Source organism: Dipteris shenzhenensis, chromosome 20 (genome assembly GCF_047967505.1).
Source record: "Dipteris shenzhenensis isolate YYH24624 ecotype China chromosome 20, Dip_SZ_1.0, whole genome shotgun sequence".
Lineage (NCBI taxonomy): Eukaryota > Viridiplantae > Streptophyta > Polypodiopsida > Gleicheniales > Dipteridaceae > Dipteris > Dipteris shenzhenensis.
Window position 1 is genome coordinate 55,089,910 of NC_141615.1, and position 25,241 is coordinate 55,115,150.

The 25,241-nt window shown below is 42.8% G+C and overlaps 1 non-coding gene and 2 pseudogenes across 1 annotated transcript; all 3 read left to right on the forward strand.

Annotated features, from left to right (window-relative positions):
• Nucleotides 1-1,234: 1,234 nt before the first annotated feature.
• On the forward strand, nt 1,235-1,901 carry LOC147889867 (18S ribosomal RNA; annotated as a pseudogene; the record flags this gene model as incomplete).
• A 341-nt stretch (nt 1,902-2,242) lies between these two features.
• LOC147889868 (5.8S ribosomal RNA) lies at nt 2,243-2,395 on the forward strand. The gene has a single exon (XR_015542970.1). It is a non-coding gene; the product is annotated as a 5.8S ribosomal RNA (ribosomal RNA).
• A 133-nt stretch (nt 2,396-2,528) lies between these two features.
• On the forward strand, nt 2,529-4,402 carry LOC147889869 (25S ribosomal RNA; annotated as a pseudogene).
• Nucleotides 4,403-25,241: the final 20,839 nt, after the last annotated feature.

A 25,241-nucleotide genomic window follows, 5' to 3' on the forward strand; every position in this document is an offset into this window, starting at 1 on the left:
GCCAGCTTCATAGGCCAATGATTGAATAGGGCATCCTGGAGAACCCCACTTGCTTGGTGCGACGCACACATGAGTGTGTGCGTGTGCGTGTGCACATTCTCTTCATTACCCCCTGCAACACACGAGACCCGCACCTCTCACTAAACCCCAAATATGATATTAAAAATATAAATAAATAGAATAATTACTCGTTCAAAGATTTAGATTGTGTGTGTGTAGGCGGACGACACGACGTGCTGGGGATGGACGAGATGACGAGATGGCCGTTTCGAAGCGAAAACACCACCTAAGGTCGAGACGACGCATCGAGGAGGGACGAGACAACGGGACGACCGTTCCGATGCAAAAACCCCGCCCAAGGCCGAGACAACACGACGGTGCATCGGGGAGGGACAAGATGACGGCATGGCCGTTTCGAAGCGAAAACCCCACCTAAGGCCGAGACGACATGATGATGCGTCGGGGAGGGACGAGATGAGACAACGGTCGTTTCGGAGCGAAAACCCCACCCAAGGCATTGTCACCATGTTGGGGATACTAATTTCCACTAAAGCTAGGTTCAGGGTTTCCCCAATCACTAGGTAGATCTTCCACCATCAGGAGAGCAATTTTTGGTGGTGGTGGTGGTGGTGGTGTTTGAGGTGTCAGTACTGGCGAGGGTAGTGGAATATTTTGAGCCCTAAATTTCCCTTGATTGGCTGATGTGGCTCCTTGTATTGCCAAGTGTACCTGATTGGATGGTTTGGGCAATGCGGACAATGTTAGATGCAGCCTTTGTTGATACATGGATTGCAGAGTCTCAACGCCGCCTCGAAGTGCGATAGACGAGACGGCGTGAGAGGGCATCGAGGTGCTCGAGCATCCCCTCGCATCCCTTGTGCTTGGCACGGGGGAGCACGATGGTGGCTGCGACACGTAGGGAGGGGCGTGTTGGTGCCGCCTGTAGAAGCCGACTACGGCGGGCGTTGATGGGTAGTCGGGCGAGAGCCCCTGACCACGGCCGTGCGATCCGTTTTGCACGGAGAGAAGGGAACCCACGGCCCCCGGGGCCGGCGGCGTGACAGAGGAGCATTTGCCAAGGATGTTTTCATTAATCAAGAACAAAAGTTGGGGGCTCGAAGACGACCAGATACCGTCCTAGTCTCAACCATAAACGATGCCAACTAGGGATTGGTGGATGTTACTTCGATGACTCCGCCAGCACCTTATGAGAAATCAAAGTCTTTGGGTTCCGGGGGCAGTATGGTCGCAAGGCTGAAACTTAAAGGAATTGACGGAAGGGCACCACCAGGATTGGAGCCTGCGGCTTAATTTGACTCAACATGGGGAAACCTACCAGGTCCAGAATTAGTAAGGATTGACAGATTGCGAGCTCTTTCTTGATTCTATGGGTGGTGGTGCATGGCCATTCTTAGTTGGTGGAGTGATTTGTCTGGTTAATTCCATTAACGAACGAGACCTCAGCCTGCTAACTAGTTACGCGAAGGATCCTCTTCGTGGCCAACTTCTTAGAGGGACTGTGGCCGTCTAGGCCACGGAAGTTTGAGGTAATAACAGGTCTGTGATGCCCTTAGATGTTTTACACTGATGAATTCAATGAGTTTACTGCCTGGGCCGAGAGGCCCGGGTAATCTTTTGAAATTTCATCATGATGGGAATAGATCATTGCAATTATTGATCTTCAACGAGGAATTCCTAGTAAGCATGAGTCATCAGCTCACGTTGACTACGTCCCTGCCCTTTGTACACACCACTTGTCACTCCTACCGATTGAATGGTCTGGTGAAGTTTTCGGATCACGACGACACTGGCAGAGTTCGCCACCGACGACGTTGTGAGAAGTTTATCATTTAGAGGAAAGAGAAGTCGTAACAAGCTTTCCGTAGGTGAACCTGCGGAAGGATCATTGACACACATCCCGTGAGAAATGTCACGAACCGTGGAACGTCGATGAGAGGGGATGCGCCCGAAGGCACGGCCGTCGGCACCCCGCCCCCCGTCGGAGCCCGACGAAAGCGAGTGGAGGGTCGACCCAAGCGGCTCGTGGGCTGCTCAATGACGGGCCGACGCGACAACGTGAGCTAGGGCAACCTGGTCCACACCATGAGGGCCACCCCCCTCCCCCGTGCCTCCGGCACGGGGCCGCCTGCTAAACCTTCGGCTCCCCTGAGAGTGCGAGGCACCGAAGAAACGCGTCGGACTGAGCCTCCTCCCTCCGAGAAGACGTGATGCACGAAGCAACGACTCTCAGCAACGGATATCTCAGCTCTCACAACGATGAAGAATGCAGCGAAATGCGATACGTAGTGTGAATTGTAGAATTTCGTGAATCATCGAGTCTTTGAATCCAACTTGCGCCCGCGGCCCGTCCAAGGGCATGCCTGCTCGAGCGTCTACACCCCCACCACACCCCTCCGTCCCCTCCCTGCGAGGGGGTCGACAAGGCGGAGCTGGCCGTCCGTGCGACCCTCGTCGACGCAGCCCCTCCTCGCTAGGCATCATGGTCGACTGAAACACACCGGTGACATGGACCTCGGATTAGGCAAGGCTACCCGCTGAGTTTAAGCATATCACTAAGCGAAGGAGAAGAAACTAACGAACATTTCCCCAGTAGTGGCGAGTGAACAGGAAAGAGCCCAGCTTGAGAATCGCCTGGCCCCGCCACATGAATTGTAGTCTAGAGAGGCGTCCTCTACGACAGACTGAGCCCAGATCCCCTAGAAAGGGGCGCCGGAGAGGTTGAGAGTCCCGTGGAGCTCGGACCCTATCACTTCGCGGGGCATTGTCAGCGAGTCGAGCTGTTTGGGAATGCAACCCTAAGTGGGTGGTAAGTTCCATCCAAGGCTAAATACGGGCGAGAGACCGATAGTGAACAAGTACCGCGAGGGAAAGATGAAAATGACTTTGAAAAGAGAGTTAAAGAGTGCTTGAAATTGCTGGGAGGGAAGCGAATGGAGGCCACGGGCACGCCTCGGTCAGATGCGAAACGGCGCGAGCTGGGTCCGTCGCTCGATGTGGGGCGCTGGTCAGCGTGGGTCGACGCGGCGGGACAAGAGCAAACTCTAAAAGGCTCGCCTATGCCGTCGCACGAGCCGAGGAACGAAGCACGCGTCGATCGGAGCGGGCTCTATGCACCTATGCGCTCGATACATTGGCGCTTTGGGCTTTCTATCCGACCCGTCTTGAAACACGGACCAAGGAGTCTAACACATACGCGAGCCGGTGGGCGGCAAACCCACAGAGGCGCAAGGAACCTAATAGGTGGGATCCCCCCTGAGGGGTACACCATCGACCGACCATGATCTTTTGTGAAAGGCTCGAGTGGGAGCGTACCTTCTGGGACCCGAAAGATGGTGAACTATGCCTAAGCAGGGCCAAGCCAGAGGAAACTCTGGTGGAGGCTCGTAGCGATACTGACATGCAAATCATTCATCAGACTTGGGTATAGGGGCAAAAGACTAATCGAACCATCTAGTAGCTGGTTCCCTCCGAAGTTTCCCTCAGGATAGCTGGAGCTCCTCGCAATTTTATCGGGTAAAGCGAATGATTAGACGCATCGGGGGTGTAACACCCTCGACCTATTCTCAAACTTTAAATAGGTAAGCGGTCGGGGTTGCTCCGTTGAACCTCGGCGCGGAATGTGAGCTCCAAGTGGGCCATTTTTTGTAAGTAGAATTGGCGATGCGGGATGAAGCGAAAGTCGAGTTACGGTGCCGAACTATGCGCTAACCTAGATCCCACAAAGGGTATTGATTGATTAAGACAGCAAGATGGTGGTCATGGAAGTCGAAATCCGCTAAGGAGTGTGTAACAACTCACCTGCCGAATCAACTAGCCCCAAAAATGGATGGCACTGAAGCATGCGACCTACACCCGGCCATTGGGGCGAGTGCGAGGCCCCGATGAGTAGGAGGGCGTGGGGGTCGTGGTGCAACTCCGGGCACGAGCCTGAGTGAAACGGCCCCCGATGCAGATCTTAGTGGTAGTAGCAAATATTCAAATGAGAACTTTAAAGGCCGAAGTGGAGAAAGGTTCCATGTGAATAGCAATTGGACATGAATTAGTCGATCCTAAGGCAGTCCTGTGTCAAGGGCGCAATGCGCGCCACGCATCAAAAGGAAATCGGGTCAATATTCCCGAACCGAGACGCGGCGGTGGACGGTAATGTGACCAAATCCGGAGACCCCGATAGGGGCCTCGGGAAGAGTTCTCTTTTCTTTTTAATAGCCCGCCCACCCTGTAATCGGATCACTCGGAGATAGGATCCAGCAACCGGTAAAGCATCGCACATCTCGCGGCGTCTGATGCGCCCCCGATGGCCCGTGAAGTTCATTGTTTGCACCAATGCATGGTCCTCAAAAATTGTCAATCAGATGTGGCCGACTATACCAAGTAACCAAGAAAGAAACTTGAAGATCAGAGAGGCAAAAAGGAGGGTCTTTACAAATGGCTCCGCAACATGCTGAATGCATTGAACATTAAAAAAAACCAGATGATGGAGGAGCTAAAAAGGGAGAATGCAAAAACCAGAAAGGTGATATAGGAATTGCGAGATAGCTTGCTGTGGCTCTGCTTAGGGAGTTGCTCGCAATTCTTGCTCTTCTTCATCAACCTGTTCTGTAGATGACTGTGAAGTCGATGCTTCTATCTCCTGTGTAGGCAAGGTCCAGGTTACATCTTTGCAGCCCCAAGTTTGATTATCTAACTGTATTCCTTCCCTTGTTGGCAACTTGTCGATGCTTCTATCTCCTGTGTAGGCAAGGTCCAGGTTGCATCTTTGCAGCCCCAAGTTTGATTATCCAGCTGTATTCCTTCCCTTGTTGGCAACTTGAATATCATATGATGAAGAAGTAATCTTTTATTTTGTCTATAATTGAAGAATCTTTTGAAGTCAAATAAAATTGCAATTTATGAACATAATAACACATGTTGTAAGCTTTTCTCTTGTCAATTGTTGTATTTTGTTTCTTTTTCTTAATTTATCATTGTCTGTGCAAGTATTGCTATTGTCATGATATTTGTTAAGCAACTTGTTAATGGTGGCCATAAACACTTTGCACAAGGTAATGTCAATAAGAAACATGGGGGTCCTAATTGTTGCATCATTGCAAATGCTTATTTGCACAATTTCTCTTTATGATTTGGTGGTTCTAAAGATTTCAAAATCTTAATAACCAATACGTGAATGAAGTATTTTTTCTACGTTTGTGTCATTTCCAACATCTTTCACTGTAAGGGTTTTTAATTTCACCCATAAGGAATTTTTCTTTGGTGTAAAAAGCAAAGTTGTATTTTCTATATTCCATCAATATGAAATATCATATTTCAAAAATCAAAACTTCACAAGTGGTTTCTTGGATCTCCATCAATGACAACATCAAGAGGATTCGGCAATTTATGTCCCTTCTCACCAACTTCGAGGACTTGGTTCTTGGACCTCATCTAGTCATGGCAAGCAATTGGAGGGATCTCTTTCGACACTTACATGTCAATCTACGATAACTAATCATTCAACACCTTGCTCGTAGTGATGATGGATGGGATGTCTATCCCTAGATGGTTTGGGGTAAAGAACTGATCATACATTAGGAGACTTTGAATTTCCTAGACTCATTGTGCCCTTATTGAGCTACTTGCTACATCTGAGGTCATAAAAAAGGTGACATTCTTCCAAGGTTGGGACGATTGGCAAGATTGGGGGGCCATTTGGCGCATTTGTTTATTGATTCCAATGGACACGTTGATGGAGGATAATCTACCTCACAAACACCTCCTCACAATCCACAATTCTTATGGCTACAAAAAAAGAAAACCGCTTGCCAAAACACTAACCAAACACCTTACTGCCTTAAGGTTATGACAACAAACGATATGAAAAGGATCTCCACAACATTCAATTCATAATCAAGTGAGATCTTCATACAAAATACCCATAGGGTTTCAATACAAAATACCCATAGGGTTGAAACATCTCTCTCATAAAAGACCAAAGGAAAAAAGATACAATACTCCAAGATCAATTTTCCAAGAAGGGAAGAAGGGAAAGAGGAGAATAAGGGAATCGAATAAAGGCTCTTGCTTGAAGCAACACAACTACACCAAGATGAATACAAATTTACAATAGATCTTTGAGAGACTCAACTCATAACATCCATGAAGAATATGATTGAAAGAGGAGACTATCTCCAATCAAGTGATGAACATAATCTTCTTCTATACAAACGTCAAGAAGAACATCTTTCACAAGTCTATCACCAAACCGGCATAATCTTGATCCGAGCAATGAATCCCTTTCTTTTCTTCACATCATGGGAACTTCTTATATAGCTTGAGGAGAAGATATAAGGCTGAGGTAAGGAGAGAAAGACATGATCCACAACTCCATGCTACCATCACTTTGTGTAGATCTTCCTCATGCGCAAGGGAAACTGCTGTTTTGTAATCATGCAATCAATCAAATCCATAGCTTTCATGAAGAACACACCACCATACCTTGCATCCATGGTTGAAAAGATTCCTTCCTTGATTGTTTGGACAAGAGTGGAAGAAGGGGAGGAAGCAAGACCATCTATTGTCCTCATGCAAGCATGCATTGGAGCTTCTACAAAAGTGCCAAGAAAGGAGGACAGCTCGTCAAAATCGGATTTTCGACCCCATATTTGATCAATTTTGTCCCCAACGTCTTCTAGAGAGTTGTAGAACGCAATCCCAGCTTTCCAACTCACTAAAAAGTTCTCCAATCCGAGCTTGGAGTCAAAAGTTATGGCAAAAATAGTAACCGTTACTTTTTAGGGCTGCAAGATCCACTTTCTGCCTGGAATAGATCTTCATGCAACCTTCCCTTTTGCCAAAATTCGTGATTTGCCTCAAGAAAAGGCCTAATTTGTCTTAAAAATCTCCCCATATTTTGTTGGAGTGTGGCACAAGAAACTCCTCATTAATCCTAGTGCTCCTTTTTTCCCCCCCTTGACCCTAGTGATTACATACACTTTCAATATTACCCCTTGAGGCTTGTTTTGTCCCCCTCCTTGACGCCATATGTATCCATATTTTGCAACAAAAATTCATCCATCATATAGCCAAACCCCAAGTCAAGAACACAAAGTGTGAACAGACCATATAGGGAAAGTCAAAACCCAAAACAATACATATATTGGTGTCATCCAAAGTGCTGCAGAAAACTGTCCACCCGGACACAGCATCAGAACTTTGATCATATCTTTTCACCCTTAGGTCGGATTGTAGAACTATAAAAAACAAAGTTGTAGCCCATATTCCAATCTTCAAGAGTTCTGAACAACTTAGAGCAAAATTATGAGTTCTGAAATCTCAAAACAGCTCTGCTCTGTCTGCAACAGAAAATTAATGCATGTTGTACACTGCCCTAGTGAAGCTTTGAAAGCACACATCTAACACATATGAGTTCGGATGACTACCAAACTCGGTACAGAGCTTCAATACATATAAAATATCACCTATTACATGATGTCCATTATCAATTTTACAAAATTTCTCAAAGGGGGCTCTATTTTCCATCGTATTGGAGACTAAACTACATACAACAGTCTAAAGCTGTCATAGAAAAAGGGAAAGGCTCTACATACCTCCCGTCTTCACCCCCATCTTCCCAATAGTAGGTAGGGTAGCACCCCTTAAGAACAAAAAAGCTATGGATGGCATCCCAAACCAAGAACATGTGTTTGAGCCTCCAACTGCATAGGCCATGAACATATAACCAAGAATTGCCTTGAGTAGACTATCTGCATCACATAGGCGCACCAAACATCGATTCACAATCATCTGTAGCAAAAGATACATGCATATCGCAGAGAACCACTTGAACCAAAGGAAAAACGTCTTTGCATCATAACCACACCAAGATAAGGCACCATAGCACATATGTACTCCACACACAGCAGAATTTGGGGAGCATTTCTTTTCCACATCCGTACTATAATTCACCTCATAGGCACCTTGCACTGTCACCTCTTCATTATTGCCTCCTGTAGCATCTCAAGTTCACGACGTCAGGTATAAGTCTAAACTCACCTTGCAAGGAAAAACCATACTTGTCCAAGTTCTCATCCCCAAAGGTCATAACTGGATTCACACATCCTTTAATGGAACACTCATCCATACCTCTACCAACATCCACATCAACTGCATGCATCACATTAATACTCATGGTTCCAAGTGCACTAATCAAACTCTGGTTATCATCACTTTTTACTACCAAACCTCCATCCTCAAAACCTTATAGCGAAATTCAAGCAAAAGACCACCCTCTCTTTCATCTTTACACACAGACTCGGATATAAGATCATCATCCTCAATCAAATCTCTAGTTGAAACATCCATGAGAGCATTGTTCGTGCCTCCTTGTTCTATATCACCATCACTCTCAACCTGATCAAAGTATGCACTACCAAGCACCTCATCCAAAGATTCTCAACGCCAACAAAAAGACTACACATAGAATCCCTTACTTGATCATTAGCAACAACATACCTTTCAGTGGAATCTATAGTATTAAAAGCATCGTCACCATTAAGCATACCCAACATAGGTTCTTGAGAGACCTCATGAACATGTCTTTTATGTAGTGGTAGGCGGCATAATCCTCTATGTGGATCTTTTTTCTTTCCCTCTTTCGTCGTCGCGGGCGTGATTCGGCATCCTCTTGCAGTTGACTCTCCATAGGTTCGGGAGCAAATTGAACTTGCTTCCCTTTCTTGGCTCGCGTTTGTCGCTCCTCTTGTGACTCACGCATCCTCTTGTTGGCTAGAACCTCACCCTTATCTTCAGAAGTACTTTCCCCAATCAAAGTAATATTACCTGCTTCAGCAGGCCGCCTAAGCTCGTGCCTTGCTGGTTCGACCTCCCTTCGAACTTCGGTTGTCCTTCCTTCAGCTTCTCGATCTGGTTGCCGTGGACGAAGGATTGGATACATTTCACCTCCTCTTCTTATAAGATGTGGACAATCGGGGGCGATGTGACCACGCTCATAACAATTAAAACGACAGGTTTTTTTGTCTTCCTCCACCTCTTGGATAAGGAGCAGGCTCACGTTGTTGCCACATGGCCAAAGACATATTGGTGATGCCTTGCGCCAAAGCTCGTATATCTTCCTCAGAAAGACCTTTTGTTGCTACTGGTTGCATAGGACCATTGGAAATAGGAAGAGGATGATTTAGACGAGGATCCATAGGTCACCGGTGGCAAAGGTTGGACCGGCTCTCTCTTGGGGGATTGGCAGGGGTTGATGTACCATATGCATCTTTCGATATTTTTCTTTGGCCACACAGCTGCCACATATGTATCAGGGTCTTTTAGCTCCACTCTCTCCTTGAGGGTCGGAGTGAGTAAACAAATAAACCTATCCTTTCTTGAAGAAGTCGGCCGGCACTTGACCATCTTGTTCTTGCATCCTCCTCTCCACCGCAATCCACTTTTCTTCAAAGATAGGGGATAGATACATCCTCTCGCTCCTTCATATAAGTATGCGCCAACGCACGCCATAATTCTTCCACTGTGGTCTGTCTTCCATACCGACATCGGAAAACATTCACGGCTTGTGGCCATGTATCTCGTTCATCTTCAGGAATTCCTTCCCACCACAAACGGGCAGATCCTACCAATAGCATGTCCAACATGCGTAGGTGGTCTTCATCGGTGTCTCTATCATAGGCCATCCAATTATTCGTCGGATCAAGATTTCAGCATCTTCTCCTTCATAGCCCAAGAAAGGTTGGAAACTCATGGCTTCAAAACGGCTTGAGTATGCAAGGGACGGATACCGCTCCCTGACACGACCAATCCACACACAACTGGCCTATGCTCTCAATGAAAGCACCACTAATGATGGAGGATAATCTACCTCACAAACACCCAGCACCCAAAGGATAACCACACCTCAACAATTCTTATGGCCAAAACACTAACGAAACACCTTAGTGCCTTAAGGTTATGACAACAAGCGGTATGAAAAGGATCTCCACAACATTCAATTCATAATCAAGTGAGATCTTCATACAAAATACCCATAGGGCTGAAACATTTCTCTCATAGAAGCTCCACGAGCAATTTTCCAAGAAGAGAAGAAGGGAAAGAGGAGAATAAGGGAATCCAGTCAAGGCTCTTGCTTGAAGCAACACAACTACACCAAGATGAAGACAACTTTACAATAGATCTTTGAGAGACTCAACTCACAACATCCATGAAGAATATGATTGAAAGAGGAGACTATCTCCAACTAAGAGATGAACATAATCTTCTTCTATACAAACGTCAAGAAGAACATCTTTCACAAGTCTATCACCAAACTGGCATAATCTTGATGCAAGCAATGCTGAGGTAAGGAGAGAAAGACATGATCCACAACTCCATGCTACCATCACTTTGTGTAGATCTTCCTCATGTGCAAGGGAAACCGCTGCTTTGTAATCCATAGCTTTCATGAAGAATACACCACCATACCTTGCATTCATGGTTGAAAAGATTCCTTCCTTGATTGTTTGGACAAGAGTGGAAGAAGGGGAGGAAGCAAGACCATCGATTGTCTTCATGCAAGCATGCATTGGAGCTTCTACAAAAGCGCCAAGAAAGGAGGACAGCTCGTCAAAATCGGATTTTTGATCCTATATTTGATCAATTTCGTCCCCAATGTCTTCCAGAGAGTTGTAGAACGCAATCCAAGCTTTCCAACGCACTAAAAAGTTCTACAATCCGAGCTTGGAGTCAAAAGTTATGGCAAAAATAGTAATTTCTACTCTTTAGGGCTGCGAGATCCACTTTCTACCTAGAATAGAATATATTCTTGCAACCTTCCCTTTTGCAAAAATTCATAATTTGCCTCAAGAAAAGGCCTAATTTGTCTTTAAAATCTCCCCATATTTTGTTGGAGTGTGGCACAAGAAACTCCTCATTAATCCTAGTGCTCCTTCCCCCCCCCCCCCCCCCCCCTTTGACCCTAGTGATTACATACACTTTCAATATTACCCCTTGAGGCTTGTTTTGTCCCCCTCCTTGACACCATATGTATCCATATTTTGCAACAAAAATTCATGCATCAACATTAGTCTTATGTGAATTCTACTCCACCTCCTTGCAAGGTATCTAGGCCTAGGCTATGCTAGTAATGTTCACTCCCAAAATTCCGTTTATACCAAATCAATCGTTCAAACCACAATTTGAGTTACATGTTGTAATTCTATTGGCTGTAAGATTAACTATAAACAAAGAATTATATGTTTCTTTAGTGTCACACATCTAGTTGAAGTACCAAGATCTCCACACCTTCTTCTCCTTCCAATCCTAGAAACCTATGATGTTAGGATCCTAGTACTAATCTGATGTTTGCATGGACACTGCATTTTGATGGAGCTTACAAGCCTTTTAGAAGGGCTACCAGAGTTGGTGTAATTCTCTCATCTCTTGATGGTGCCATCTACCAGTACAATGACACTATTTCTACTAGTACTTGCAACAACTAGGTTGAATATTTAGCTCTTTAACTTGGGCTCCAAAAGTCTCAAGAGCATCATGTCTCCAAGTTGGCAATACATGAAGATTCCCAACTCATATGCCAACAAGTTGGTGGCTAGAGGAAAGTGAACAATGAGAATTCGATTCCTCATCATCAACATGCCCTTGAGCTACGCATTGCATTTGAGGAGGTAACAATTTCTCACATCCAACTACACTCAATTCAATTGCTAATTCACTTGCAAAAGAAGCTTGCATGCCCTTGACATATGAAGTAGGAGAAGCCATGCAACCAAAAATCTCAATAGAAGGTGATCATCTACAAAGAGTAGAGTCGCGCACATAGGGAGATGCAATGTCGTGCATACCTAAAATGGGTATACCATCTACAAGGCTTGATCAAAAAGGTGATGTTAATGATTCCTAGCAATGCAAGAACTAGAAGAAGCTGAGGGTGATTCTCAAGCCTTACATCTCCTCACCTTTGTGATGGATTTCCTCTTTGCCCTCATGAAAAACCTCATGCAGTGACAAAGTCCCACCCCTCGCACCTAAAGATTCATGAAGGTGGTGTAAGAATTGTTCTAAATCAAAGATTCTTCGTGAAGGGTATATCATAGCCTCCCTGTCACCCCCTACCCTACCTATGTTTGCTTCCTAGGTCATCTCATATTCCCACTTCACCTCAAAAGTTCCTCTCTCCATTGTCACGTAGCATCCTCGCCCTCCCCCTTCCCTCCAATTTTTCTTCATCAATCCTCTTGCCCAATGGCTGACATCTCGATATTTTGTAGTTGGGTGAATGAAAATCTAGAATACAATCTGATTGAGGACCGCCGATGGTTACTGATCCTACCCACATTCTTAGAGGTATTTGCTCAAGTATGGTTTGATAACTTGCTTGAGATTATGCATAAAATTTGGCCAAGGTTGGTGTCAACAATGATTGGCTACTTCACCAAGAAAGAGAAACAATGGAATGTGCATATAGAAGTGGCAAGTCCGAACATTTACGACATGAGACGGCACACCAATATGTGGACCAAGCGGTCATGCTACTTGAGCGGTTTATTGCCAAGCAGTCAAAGAGTATTGAACTTTGAGTTGGGATGGTTCAATATATGCTGAGTGACCTCGTAAATGGGGCCATGATGTGTTCCAACTAAAGCTATAGTAGAAGGGTCTTGAAACCATCGCTCAAGCGTAAGAGATTACGCTGAAGTTCCCATTCTAACCCAACGTCAATTAAATTCCATATTACTCTACCCCCTTAGTTCCCTCCTCTCCCACCCTTATCCTCATCATCCCCCTTGGCCACAACCACCCCCACCATATCCACAATCTTGTGCATCCTCCCTCTCTTTTCCCTCATGGTGCTCACCCTCCTCAACCTCATCCACAAACTCCTCGATTAAGGGAGGTTGTATGATACATGTTGAATCCACATTTCCAAATTGAACTTGGGTTGATTTTATGAATGCTAAGGCTTTTGGTATCTGCATATAGTCTTTGTCCTAATCCAAAAAAGGTAGAGGCTATCCTCAAATTGCCTCCTCCTTCCACAAAAAAATAAATGTGGTCTCTTGTTAATCTGGTAGGATATTACCGTGGCTTCATCGATTGCTATGTGACCCTGACATGGCCCATGACTCAACTGTTGAAGGATGGGATATATTTCACTTGGGGCAAGGAATGTGATCGAGGCTTATGCAAATCAAAGAAGCCTTGGCATATGAACCTGTCCTGTGCAATTTGGATTGGTCGAAGACATTCTTCATAAATCTAGGATTTGGATTTGGATTTGCATACATTGGCTGGAATACTTCTCCAAGATGGAGAAGATCAATACATGCACCGCATCCACTATGCTTCGTGATAGATGCTTGACGCCGAACATCGTTACTTTGATGCATAAAAACATGCATTGTCCATTATCTATTGTGTTGAGAATTCAAGCACCATGTGTTGGGTAGGCACTTACTGCTTATAGTCCGTAGAGTGGGGTTGCTAAAACAAGTACTTCAGTCTATGCATCCTATGGGCTGACTAGCCAAATGGAATTCTCCAAGAATTTGATTTTTCCTCCAAACCTATGAAAGGTGGGTGTTCTAACCTAAAGAATGCCTTAATTGATTTGGAGGAAGATATGGATGTAAACCTAAGCACAGATTCCAAAGATCCATGGTATGGCAATGTCTACAAGTTCTTGACCATCTTCACCTTTCTACCTAAGCATTCAAGCTATCAATGGTAAATTTAGAAGGATAGCCGAAGGTACACTATAATTGATGATGTAATATATCATCAAGGGCTCGATGGTGTCCTAGGGCAAGCTATGCCTAGTGATGAAGTTCCTTGAGTACTGAAGCAATACCATAATGGCTTTTGTGGAGGTCATTATGCGGCTGATTACACTACCAAGAAGATCTTCCAATGCATCTCAAGCCTGTCCATATTTGGCTTCGACCCATGCATGCGTATGCTGAACTTATGCCTTGGGGGGGCGGGGGGGATGTTATAGAATCAAGTGTGCCCTAGGCCCCATGGTTAAGGTGGCAAGTAGCTTCATGTGCCACCCCTCCATGTAGGCACGCATCTTGTGAATTATGCATATAATCTAGTGAGTGTGCATTATATTATGTATAAATGTGCTTGGAGGAGCATCTTCAATGGGCCATGCCTCCAACAAGGCCACATTGAATGGAGGGAGGTGCAAGGTCAATGGGAAGTACTAATAATATGGGATGGGAAGGAATTTGGGGCCACACTTGGCCCAAGGTATTAAAAAAAGAGAGGAGAGTAGTTGAGGTGGCAAGGAATCTCATGTGCCAACCCACCCAAATGATAAAATAATGGGGAAAAATCAAGGGCATCTAGCCTATGGTTTGGAGCATAAGAAAGTTGCACTCCCAAGAATAGTTGTTTTCAAATCATGGAGTATCCGACTTGAGACTAGGAAGAAGACAAGCTTGGGAAGAGTGCTATTATTTTATTAAGGAATGTCACACCTCCTCATGGCTATTTAAACAAGCCAAATCCTTTGTAATGGACACAACACCCTCTACACTCGACACTTGCTACATGCACTTAGATTCTCATGCCTCTTCCATTATTCAACTCCACTCCATCTCCATTGATCTCCAGTCATAGTACTCGATGTCTCCTTCCTATAACTAAGCCTCCATAGCCATGTACATGCTCCATGCATTTCCATAATCATGAGAAGTATCTATTGATTTTCTCTCCACTCTTTTGTGTCATAATTCCATACTCCATGAGGCTTGCCCCTTGTTTCCCTTGTGCATACACTCACCATGCCTCACCACCTATGTTTACTCTACCTTCATGGCATTTCACGACAACGCTAGTGTGGATGCTAAAATGACATGACAACGATGAAATTATGCATCCACACCACACAACTCTTTTGTCAATTTTCATGTAACTTTGGCTTGAACCCCTCGGCGACATCCAATCTAAATATAGTGGATATAAACACCTGGGTCCAAAGTGTGGTTGAAAAACAACTTGTGAAAAGATCATGCTTCACATGCAATAATAGGTGGGTCACTGGGTTTCGGGTTTAATGCCGTATCTTTCGGACCTTCAGTGAGTTGAGCAGGGATGGTGTTGAGTGATCAATGAGCCAGTCATTCTATTGGTCAGTTGTGAGGACACTGTGAGGCTGAGTAAATTAATTGTTGGACACCTTAACATCATTCCGACTATGCCGACAGATAGGACTAGTCTAGGTATTTTGGGTTGGGTTTTTCTGCATTTGTTTGAGCACTACACTCGCACGGCAATTGCTGGGACATCATTGGATGGGAGAGACATGGTGGGCCTAGGCCTGGTCCATGTTAGACTCATCACCCAGCAATCACTTTGCCTGTACACTCACATTTTTTTAGAAGCACTTTTGATCTTTTTTGAGCTATCATTCCAATCTAGAGATATGTGTTGTTTTGATCATACATGCACCTCAGATCTAGGAGAATCTTAGGATTTGAATTAGCGCCAGAAGATAGAGATCCAACTTCAATTTAGAGGCCATTTTGGACCGAAGCATCAGATCTCTAAGAGAAAAGTCTTCTTTAAACAACACATCTTCTATACTAGGGCCTTACCTTGAGTACAACTCAAGTACAGATGAGACTTTGAGCATGGAGAGAAATTCACAAAACCTTGAGGACACTCAAGTATCCATTGCTCCAGACTCGGGGACTCAGTCCCCAACACAATGAACTTCCAATAGAATTTACGAAGGAATATCCAACTTCTTTGAAAGATTCGACCCACGAGTGCAATTGTTTGAAAATATAGAAAACTTTAATCTATTTGCTCATACAAACCCAGTGACCTCAAGACCACCTATTGACACAGAACCACCGCGAGGGTGATGATGCTACCTCTGAAACAAATTTATGGTCTCAGAACCTACACACTACAGAGGGATCTGCCTTTCGATTTGATTTGGAAAAGACCATCCAAGACTACCATCAATACCAAGAAGTGCAACAACCTACAGGGTTTGCTTCAAGGATTCCACAACCGCTCAGTCAAACATAGACCATCAATCCATGGTGGACCACAAATCCCAAGACCCCAAGTGACAACAATGGCATATCAAGGGCCAACACTGAGGTTTAATCCAGTAACTTTGAATCCTACATTTGCCCCAACACCTCCAATGATAAACCCATTGACTAGTGTGCAAAGTGCATCATTCTTTGTGAGTCCTAATATGGGACAACAAACAATGCCAATTTCACCTCAATGATCATATAGAACACAACAACCACCTCCATATTATGGTCAACAACAAATGCCATATCCATAGCCACCTCCTATTCATAAGATGGTATTTTTTGATGGTGTTGAGAGCGTTAGTGCAGGCTATAGGAAGGGGGGCACAAGTGCAAGTGGCAGCACCTGTAGCAAGGGATAATCATGGGTCTAGAAATAGATCCATAGCCATCAATTGATAACAATTCCAAGGTGAAGGTGATTCCATCACTTACGTTGAGCGCTTTGAGCAAGTGTGTGCCACCTTTGGAGATGTCTTTGATGGTGACAAAATAGGAATGTTAGGAATACAACTAGATGGCAAGACAAGAGCTTGGTATCAAGCTCTTAAGTTTGAAGAGAAAGACATGGGCCACACTCAGAGTAGCATTTATTTTGGAGTATTCTCCAAGTGGTCCAAAGTTGTGTCCTATAAACTAGTTGAATCAAGTGAAATAGGAGAAAAGTTCCTTGCATGATTACATCGCAAAAATCAAACATTTGAATGCAAGCTATGAGCCCCATGAAAGGCTCAGCACGATGAATAGCTCTTACCTTGATTTTTATTGGGGTTAAGAAGTCCTAAGCTGCATGACCAACTCACAATGTTGAACATTACATCATTTGAGGGATGCAGGAACAAGGAAGCAATCAGGTTGGGAGATAACATGAGAGAGGGTGCTGAATCCAACATAACATCAATGTGAGAGTGTGGAGATAAGGAAATTGCACCCACATATACCAAGTACTAAATAAAGTGCAGAAACCCAAATGCAAGATACACAATTTGATAAGTACTTATAACATTAATGAATCCAAGAACAATAGTTGTTTGCCAAAGATGACAGATGCCTTAACTTAGATGGAACACTCTCAACCTTCCCTACTCATAGCCAGGCCTTCTATTTAGCACTCGCGGGCTGCCTAAACTCTATCAATTATTGCTCAAAAACTAGAAATTGCTATCCTATGGCACTCACACACTGATGTTTTATGGTGTATTACTACTCACACAAACTAACTCTATCTCAAAAGCTCAGTTCACACTATTGGGCCAGTATCTCCTTTTTTCCTTTGTTGTCAATCAGAGGCAATCACTGCTCCACTCCATGGCTCAATCATCACTTGCCTTTTTGCCCCTCCGGTTTCCTTCTTCTCTTCTATGTTTGTGTTTTTCATTGCCGCTAGTTGCCATCGGTCCTCGCTTCTACTGCTGCTAGCTATTGGTCTTCATTCTTGGCTTCTCAGATTCACTAACCCCATTGCTCGAGTTCATCTCCTAGAACTCCACTTATCCTAGTTATACCAGCCCGAGTATGTTAACCTAGGGATCAACAAATGGCAAATTAACCAAGTGAAGACATATACATTGCAATAACATTTTTATTAACCATAGTCTCAACTATGAAGATACAACATTAAATTGAGTGTTATGACATTAACATTGATTTCCATGAGGAGTTCCCCGACAACATGTGCATCTTCATACACACTTTGATATACCATAATTGTTATTGCTTAGGAAAAGTAATTGCTAGCAGATGGAAGGAATTATCTGAGCAAAATTCTTATGATATAAGTTATTGGATAGAAACTTTCTTTGCACATGAAAATTTGCAAAAAATATATTCACACATTCAAAATATGGAGGAGTATATTAAAAGTCTTGAAAATTATGAAAATAAATTATCACTAATTGATCCTTTCATACAATACATGTCAACACAAACCTTATCATTTAAAATTATAATACATCATGAAAATGTAGATGTAAATTTGAAAGTGAAGGAAAACAATGCATTTTCAAAGCCCATTAAGGACATGCATTTTATACTATGACATCCTCAAATGTTCCCTTTCCCATGCAAAAATATTCAAACTTAAAAAAATTCAAAATTGGAGAGAAGAAATTAGCATGTGCTTGAAAATATGCTTGCAACAAATTTGAATTGTACCTTGGAAGAACATTTACAATTTCTTGATTTGACAAGGTTGAATGAGAGATTGCTTATTTTTAAAGCAGGATCCTTGGGATACCTTGTGCTTGGATGGTTCTAAATTTTATTGGACATGGTCCCACGAAAAAGACCGCTACTGAAAATAGAACGTGAGATGCCTCAAAACATGGGCACCATTGCATAATCGGACTCAGCAAGAAAATCTACAAATATCTCTCTTCTGTCGGAACTCCAAAATCCCAACCGATGAGTGAGAAACGGGAGTCAACACTTATCCACTGCCATGTGGCATAAATCTAAGGTTTCAAAACCTTAGAATGAAAAATGCATAACAGAGAGACGAAATTGAATACACAGAGATCTATAACTCTGAAAATACTCCACCGAGTCATGCAAGAACTGACAGGTAGGGGTTTTTGGGCGTCTGGAACGCAATGGGATAGATGGTTTTGGAAACTGTGGTCTCAATCACTGGGTCCAACACACGGACTGAAAAACGTTTTTGGAAACATAGCTGTTTGTAAACTCCACCGGAGTGCAAATGATGAGCAACATAGAAGTTTTAGGACCCCCTGAGTCCACCGGAACTGACAGATTTGCAAATGGTTGCTCCAAACTTGAGTTCCAACACCCGAGCAGAAAAACACAGAAACTAACACAGTGAGTCAGAAATCCAATGAAATGATCCCAGATTCAAGAATGAAGGTGTTTCCAAGCTCTTGAAGTGAAGTGGACACCAAAACTAAGCAATAGTTGCCTCTACAAGTCAATACGGAGTCTCTGTCATCGAACGGAACAGGGAAAAGCTCAAAAAACGACTTTTGCTTTGAAAACACTTAACAGGCTCTCAAAATCACTTCGCAAAACCAAAGTGACTTTTCCAAAGGTTCCTCCAAGGTCTCTGCACACTCAGATGCAAGTAAAGTCACCCACAAAGCTTCCCACAGAGCTTCTCCTTTCTCCCACAAAGCTGCTGAGCTTCCAAGCATTCACGCACGCTCAGCTAGATCACCCAAGCTCTGATACCAGTTGAGAGTGCTCTCAACGGAAGCAAGAATAGAAGAGGCAGAGAGAGAAACAGAGAGCCACACAAGTTTTGGTGGGTGCAGAACACCCTAATCTTCTTTTTCATTCATTTATATATGTGTTTGAGTATTGTACATAACCAGGGTAAAGGCAGAGTGACCTTTAACCCCCACACCTAGCACATCACTTGTCCTGGTTATACCAGCCTGAGTATGCTAACCTAGATATCTACAAACTCCAAATTAAGCAAGTGAAGATAGATACATTACAATAACATTTTTATTAATCATAGTCTCAACCATGAAGATACAACATTCAATTGAGTATTATGACATTGACCTTGATTTCCATGAGTTCCCTGACAACATGTGCCTCTTCATACACACATTGATATACCATAATTGTTCATTGCTTAGGAAAAGTAATTGCTAGTAGATGGAAGGAATTATCTGAGCAAAATTCTTATGATATAAGTTATTGGATAGAAACTTTCTTTGCACATGAAAATTTGCAAAAAATATATTTACACATTCAAAATATGGAGTATATTAAAATTCTTAAAAATTATGAAAATGTAGATGTAAAATTGGAAGAGAAGGAAAACGATGCATTCTCAAAACCCATTAAGGACATGCATTTTATACTACGACATTCTCAAATGTTCATTTTCCCATGCAACAATATTGAAACTTAAAAAAAAAATATTGGAGAGTAGCATGTGCTTGGAAATATGCTTGCAGCAAATTTGAATTGTACCTTGAAAAAACATTTACAATTTCTTGAATTGGAATATCCTAAGATGTTTATTTCTAGACATACAATCAAGCCTAAAGTCACTCTAATAAAGAAGCAACTAAAATAGACTTTCAATAAGAAATATAATGTAGAGATATCGAACATAAGTGAAATTTTTCCAACTCATAAAAGAAAATGTAAACACATCCAACAAAGACAATTGTGTCCGAATCCATTTTAGAAATTGTTTGGAAATTGTTCCAAACATGTAAGGAAATATTTACATGCTATCATGGATACTTCTATCCATGAATGCTTCTCATGTGAGTGTTTATTGTTTGAAAAACAAACATCATATGTAAATGAAAGAACACATGATTGGATTTTATTTTCTATGTCATGCAATACACCAACTTTCATGAAAAAACAAAAACGCATATGTTTTGAATGCAACAAGGCAATACAAAATGAGAAGATCCCAAGATACTTTGCTCCTACTCAGATAAGACCTAATATTGAAGTAAAGAAGGTGCAACAGCTAAATGAGATTGAAGAGCGCTTAGTTTCACCCATAATAGCTTTCATACAAATAAGAGAATTATCAATATGGCGTGAAAGGAAGCATTGTTAATGTAGTGACTAACACAAAAAAATACAACATGCACTTCCAAGTTTCATTGATGATGAAGCATGCTTGATCACTGGAATAAGACATATAAATCCACCTTTCTTATTGGAAAAGGTTGGTCAACCTTTCTTATGAAAGCAATGTATGCATTGATAGACATCAACTGGTTGACCTGGTCAGTCTCTAAGCTCCAAGACCCATATCTCCCTACTACCAACAGTGTGTGACCAATAATTGATAGAAATTTTGAGTCCACAATGATGCATAGAACTCCCCCTTCAAGTCTCATGGTGAGATTTCATCCACGACCTGGTAGGCCCTTCTTTGCATTGTAGTCCTTTACCTTGATCTCAGGGAAGCATACTATAGTTCCAAGCCACTCAGGTTCCTCAAAAGTCTCTTTGACTAGGTAGCGGATAATTGCTCAAACGTAGATGCTTGCAAAGTACCAGCTTGATTCTCCTTATGGCCTGATTGTCTCAAAGCTCCTCAGGGTGAGTGAGAAGTGAATGACTATCTCGCTTGGAAGTGAGGGAAAAAGATGTACTCCCAATGCAATAACTCCTCGGTTTAGCTGAAATCACCATGTATTTTCCTGCTAAGGCTTAGTGCACACGCTCCTATTGGTACGTGAATGAAGTCACATCTCGTGTTAATCCGTGTGAACAAAACGTCTCAGCATTGAATGAGCCTGACCAAGTGTTTGACGGGCTGCAACAGTGAGCTAAGGGAGGTGACTGATGAGTTCTAGGGAGCTTGTTGTGAGCCCTAGAGTTACAAGTGGCAACGTTTCATTGGGTAGGACAATCTATCTTGCCAGGTCTGGAGTGCTCAATGCGCCTTGAAGACAGTAGCAGTGCCAAATGGCAGATTTTGATTCAGTGCAAGAGCAGTGGCACTCTGGTGTTTCAAATGGCAACCTCCAAAATGGAGGTGCCAACATCAACACCAAACCCGCTTCAAATAAGTCTCAAAATGTGTGCCATCCTCCAAAAGCCACCACCAGGGTCGCATTTTTAGCTGTGTGTGCACTGACCCTAAGAGGCTTGAACATTCTCTAAAGACGTCCCAGGGACTTCAAGAGTCCTTTTAGTTATTAAATGTTCCATCTATTCATATCTATACTTGCTATTGTACCGTCTTTATTCAAGGGTACAAACAAAATGGTCCACTATCAACGTTATCCTCATGTCCATAAAAAGTACATCATGTGATATATGCACTCCCAGTGATAAGGAAAGAAAGAAAGTTTATTAAAAGTCTTCAGAAGAGCAAAGGGTTTATGAGGCTGAAGAACCTAATACAATGAGCTGAATGGGCAGAGCCTCTAAGCAGGCATCACACCCAAGACAAATATACCATAATCATATAAACACAAATACATAAAAATGTTTGAACCCATGGAGAGAATGAGAAACTGTGGTGCAGGATCACTGTGATAATCCTTTGGAGGCTACCAGAGGTGTATGAGGTTGCAATGGTACAAAACCTGTGATGGGGCGATGGCAACGATGGGTATGTGTTTTACGGTTTCCTAATTGTGACCCTATGTACAACAAGTGCCATTGTCACCCCTCGTAGGCCGTGCCTCTGATTTGGTTAATGTGGATCCCCAAGCCTAATCTGTGCCTCCGAATCTCAATTCCACCCAAAAACAACATCGATTTCTTCTACTTTAGATGGATGTGCAAAAGTACTTTGTTTGGAAATCACATCCTCTCACACACACACACACACACACACACACACACACACACACACACAGAGCACTAGGGCCCAAGACAATCATCGAGCTCAAGAGTTCAGCTCATGGGCTGCTCTCATACAAAATCATACATGAATCAAATCACAAGGGAGCTCAAAGCTCATTTCTTTTGGCAACATGCCAAGTGTCTAAATCCTAGACTAGCCTTAATTACATGCCTCAAAGGGCAATTTCTGGGGTTTTCTGGGGTCTTCGTAGCACTTGGTCACACGAACCATTACTGGTCACTTGCTAGGCTCCATATCACTTAGGCTTTCAATCTCTCTTGGTATCTGCAGTCATTAACTAAAGCACACAACCATGGCATCCATTAATGGTTAGTGCTTTGCATGCAAATAAGAATCTGTGGACCAATCCTAGTCACTGTGGGTGTCCCCACCAAACAAACATGTGCACACAACATAAAACCAACTCTTTGGTTGACCAAGGTCAATCCTCTTGGTCATAATTAAAGTCCTTGACCATCAGTAGAAGTGCCTTAATTATGGCCAAGTCTCTCCAACCGAAGTTGGCACATCCTGGTTAACTGAAGTTAACCCTCTTGGCGTAAGCCAGGTCTTGTTGACTGAAGTCAACACTCTCTGACCAAAGTCAATGCTTTGGTTCTTTAGTTAGCCACGGTTAACCATCTTGGCCAAAAGCCAAGTCTTCCTAATCAGGGTTAGGCTTACTTAACTGAGGTTAAGCATCTTTGACCAAAGTTAATAATTTGACCAAATAAATATAACTCTTTGAATATAACTAAATAAGTGAAGAACTCATTAGTTATGATCAATAAATGGTCAACTAGATCTTTGACTTTGGACTATTTATAGCTTGGTGACAACCTCAAACCACTGGCGAGTCTGTCCTGTCTCTCATTCTGGGCCTCGGACCTATCGTCTCCCTATGGGTCCATGATGTCTAGCTGAAAACTCAATGATCGTGCTTTGTGTGGAGTCTGGCTGTACACCTTGATCTACTTGTGTCATGAGCCAATGCTCCCTGTGTCGAACGGCCTCCTGAATGAAAGCTGCTAGGCATCTCTAATTTGGGTAAGACAAGAAACTGGATAGGAGTTTGAAACCATCCCTAAAGAGATGGTGATAATGACCTTGGATCTCATTAAATACACGGCATCTAAACGTGAAGTGCTCCTTCTTGTTGATCACAAGAAATGCTAAATAGTACTTGATGCTAAATACTGCTGAATAGTACTAAATGACAAATACTACTAAATGACAAATACTACTAAATGCCAAATAGTGTTAAATGCTAAAGAGTGCTGAAACACACAGTACTAGCAGTGCTAGATAGTGCTAAATAGAATTAAAACTTAAATAGTACTACTGAATGCTAAATAGTGCTGAATATTACTAAATGCTAAATAGCGCTAGATAGTACTAAAGTCTAGATAGTGCAAAATGTTAAACATTGCTAAATATCAAATAGTTCTAAATCCTAAATATTGCTAAATCACATAAACAATACTATTTAGTACTAAATAACGGACTTCAAATGTTCAGCATGTACAATATTATATTACTCTATTGATAATAAGTAATATTAAAAAAATAGTAAAAAATATATACCTGCTTTGTCAAAGCCCATGGCAGCCAACCATGCATTTGACACCAATACATTGCAGGATAGATGAATACATTGCAAGTTCTCAAAAAAATGGAATGCTGCACATATGATGTGGTATGTGTGCAAGCATGGTGCAAAAAGCACATCAATAATTTCTTGAGAAAATCCAAGCCCACAGAAAACACATCTGCACATTTATTGAAAGGGTAAGTACACACTACTTGTAAGAGGACCCAACTCTAAAAACTAAAACATCGATTTGTACATGGAAGTTAAGAATCTCACCATTCAATATTCACGTTCATAGTCGCTACTACAGAGCTTGTGGGATGGTGAGTTGGTGCTGGATTCAGAACTCCGGGACCCTAACTTGGGAGCTTCTCAATCAGATGCTGCATGTTGCTCAAAAAAGTTGTGTTTGCTTTGTAGTGCTCTCCAATGCTGATTCGTTGCCTTTTTGCTGATTCAAATATTACTTTTGCTGCATCTAATTCTACCTCAAGTTTTGCTACATCCTTCAAGAGCTAGTATACTACCATGTAATAAATTATCTACTTTACTATGCACCCAGCTAAGTGTATGTACAATTGATTCAACTTTTGTGAGGGCTTCGCCCTCAACTGCAGTAGCAGCCTCAAAATTTGCATGCAATCTTGCATTCTCCTTTGACACTTTACCCTTCCACTTATGCAGTATACCTTCTTGCTCCACGTTGAACTTTCGTTGATCCTGTAAACATACAAGCTCCCATTTTGCTGTAGACGTGCCTACATCATGTTTGTGCTTGATACACGTGTTGTCCAAGCTAGCCGAGCACAGATTCATGTCTCTATGTTGGGCAAAGTCATCCCAATCCACATCTACTCCATGAGTAGATGCAGCGAATGCCCATGCCAATACTGTATCACATTCATTGTTCGTGACTGTTTTCAAATTGTAAATCTATAGTAAATCTTCATAAAATCATTCAGCAATGATTTCTTCAGCTGATCTATATGAAAGCCACGCCAGCTCTCTTTGTTGTTGTTTCCCCATATTTCTTGGATCCAGGTGTCTAGCTCCAGATATGAGTCTGGCTTCGCTCTCAAGAAAAATCTCCATCCAAGGCTACTAACTCTAGTCAAAATCGCTATTGGTTTGTTGTCCTTAGTCTTTGGCTTCTCTTTGGTTGCCGCTTTTTTCTCCATAGCCTTTTCCTTCTCTTTGGTTGCAGACTTTCTGGATGGAGTGTTTCTTCTTGGAGAAAGGACATCGAGCTTCTTGGAGGCGGGAGATGTGATGCCTTTGGGCT